The following is a 3,117-nucleotide window of genomic DNA, read 5'->3' on the forward strand; positions in this document are numbered from 1 at the left end:
AAACTGAACACAAGTCCCTCTCACGTCAGGATTTTCCAGAGCACAGACTGACCTTTTACAACTCCACAATAAAAACCAGTGACTTCTGAAGAGGGATTCTGAATCATATTTTTCCCTAAGGATTTGGAAGAGTCACTTTTTCATGTGTCATCCTCACTTGTGGGGGACATATGTGTGTGTGTGGCTTCATGATTGATTGTCTTATGCAAACTCTAATTTTTTACACAAGTCTATGCTGGTTATTCTACATAGGTGGTCCAATTCCCCATTTATTTACCCCTTTCTCTGCCATGCTGTTATCTCTTAAAATGAGCTTTACTTTTTTTTTTTAAATGTGTCCAAGGCATGAACCAGGCATAGGCACAGATGAAAAGCCAAGCTGGGAGGAACAAGGGGTTGCTTTGTCCCTGGCTGATATGAGATGGGCACCACCAACCGAACGCCACTTTACCCAGGTCAGGGAAATAAAATGAGCTTCTTAGGACAAATCAGAAAGACACTCAAGGACAGTCAGTGATAGGGTTTGGATCTGTGTTCCCACCAAATCTCATGTCAAATTGTATTATCCAGTTTTGGAGGTGGGGTCTGGAGAGAGGTGATTGGATCACAGGGGTGGGTCCTTCAAGAATGGTTTAACACCCTCTGCTCGGTTCTGTTCTCATCATAGTGAGTGAGTGATCACGAAATCTTTTGCTTGTTCGGAAGTGTGTAGCACCTCCCCCTGCCTTTCTCCCTCTTCCTCCTGCTCCAGTCAGTAAGATGCCTGCTCCCCCTTCACCTTCCATCATGATTGTCAGTTCCTGAGGCCTCCCCAGAAGCAGAAGCTGCCATGTTTCCTGTGCAGCCTGCAGAACTATGAGCCAATTCAATCTCTTTTCTTCATAAATTATCTAGTCTCAGGTATTTCTTTTCAGCAGTGCTGAGGCAGGATAGGTAGTCAAGGAAATGACTGTGTTCTCTGTGTGCAGCAACCATGGTGACCATGACCGGACAGTCAACATAGTAAGCTTCAGCATTTGCATTGTCATTGAAGTCATTCAAGCAAAACAACTCTTCAGTAGGAACTTTCCCTTATCGACAGCATGAGCATTTTGATGTTACCGGTCCTCAAACTGACCCTTTGCTCACTTTAACAGTGAAAAGCACACCTGCGGGTAGAGATATAAGATGCTAATGAGACCTGCAATGCATGAACAAGCATGTACAGCTACTGCGCATGTGCACCCAGAGGACCACCCAGAACATGCTTACTAGCAACACCGCTTTCCACCTCCTTATGAGTCATCAACTGTGCTAGCTGAATGAGAGGCTAGCAACTATAGTTTGCTTGTTAAGTTTGAAACATTACCACCCCAAAACAAATTTGAATTCACTTAAGAAAGGACTTCGGGGCAGGCTCAGTGGTTCATGCTTGTAATCCCAACACTTTGGGAGGCTGAAGCAGGAGGATCACTTGAGGCCAGGAGTTCAAGACCAGCCTGGGCAACATGGCAAAACCCTGTCTGTACAAAAAATACAAAAAAAGTTAGCTGGGCGTGGTGGCAGGTACCTGTAGTCCCAGCTACTTGGGAGGCTGAGGCAGGAGAATCACTTGAGCCCAGGAGACAGAGCTTGCAGTGAGCCAAGATTGTGCCACTGCACTTCAGCCTGGGCGATGAGACTGAAACTCTGTCCAAAAAAAAAAAAAAAAAAAAAAAAAAAAGCGAGCGAGTGAGAGAATGGACTTCAGTTACCAAATGCCAGTTTCTTCTCCAAATGCCATGGAATAACTGACTTGATGAGAGCTTAGAGATGACAGCTTAGAGATGGGTCAATGAAGATTTGTGAGCCACGAACACCAGCTTCTAGAAAAGCAGTGCACACTCCTCTGCAGGCTTACTCCCAAGCAGGCCAATTGTTCACTGTGGCATTTGGGTCTCCTGTCCCTTGCTCCCCTCTCCTCACACATCCCCAGTCACCCTGGAGGTCAGAATCTAAAATGGGTCAGCAGGGCTGCTGTCTTCAGGAGGCTCCAGGGAAATCGTTTCTTGCTTTTTTCTAACTTCTAGAGGCTGCCTGCATTCCTTGGCTCAGGGCTCCTTCCTCTGTCTTCAAAACCAGGAGTGTTGCTTCACTTCCCCCTTCTCTGTCTGTCTGTCTCAGCCTATCTCTGTCTCTCTTTCTGCCTCTGTCTCTGTCTCCCTCTCTCTGTCTTTCTGTCTCCCATTCTCTGTCTGCCTCTCTTTCTCTCTGTCTCTCTTTCCCTGTGTCTCTGTCTCTTCCTGTCTCTCTGTCTCTGTCTGTCTCTCTTTGTGTTTTTCCATCTCTCGTTGTCTCTCTCTGTCTCTATGTCTCTGTCTCTCTCTCTTTGTGTGTGTGTGTGTGTGTCTCTCTCTGTGTCCCTCCCTGTCTCTGTCTTTCCTTCTCTTTCTCTGTCTGTCTGTCTCTGTCTGTCTCTCTCTCTGTCTCTCTCTCTCTCTCTGCTTTCTTCACCACATGTCTTTGACTCCTTGCTGCTGCCCTCTTCCAAGGAGCTTGGTGTTACACTGAGCTCATTTGAATAATCCAGAATAATCTCCCCTCTCAAGAGCCTTAATCTGGAAAGTCCTGTTTGCCATGTAATGTAAAAGATTCACAGGTTTCTGAGATTAGGACATGAACATCTGGGGACAGGGGAGACCCATGTTGCAGCCCATGGCAACCACTTTAGGATTCTAAATAAAATAATAGAGTCAGCCAGGCCCAGTGGCTCACACCTGTAGTCCCAGCTATTCAGGAGGTTGAGGTGGGAGGATCGCTTAAGCCCAGGAGTGAGCTACGACTGCACCACTGCACTTCAGCCAGGGTGACAGAGCAAGACCCTGTCTCAAAATAAACACATTAATTAATTAAATAGAACAGAATTTGTTTTTCTAAAAGGTATTTACTGTTTTGATGACTGTTATCTGAATGTTTCAGGTAATGGATTTTATTTATTTATTTATTTATTTATTTATTTATTTATTTATAGAGATGGGTTCTTGCTTTGTTGTCCAGGCTGGAGTGCAGTGGTGCAATCATAGTTCATTGCAGCAGTGACTTCCTGGGCTCAAGTGGTCCTCCCACCTCAGCATCCCGAGGAGCTGGGACAACAGGTGT

At 45.7% G+C, this 3,117-nt stretch overlaps 1 non-coding gene across 1 annotated transcript; it reads right to left on the minus strand.

Annotated features, from left to right (window-relative positions):
* Window positions 1–330: 330 nt before the first annotated feature.
* LOC129476589 (small nucleolar RNA SNORA48) lies at window positions 331–465 on the minus strand. The gene has a single exon (XR_008655016.1). It is a non-coding gene; the product is annotated as a small nucleolar RNA SNORA48 (small nucleolar RNA).
* Between the last annotated feature and the right edge of the window lie 2,652 nt (window positions 466–3,117).

The sequence above is a fragment of the Symphalangus syndactylus genome, chromosome X, assembly GCF_028878055.3.
Source record: "Symphalangus syndactylus isolate Jambi chromosome X, NHGRI_mSymSyn1-v2.1_pri, whole genome shotgun sequence".
NCBI lineage: Eukaryota > Metazoa > Chordata > Mammalia > Primates > Hylobatidae > Symphalangus > Symphalangus syndactylus.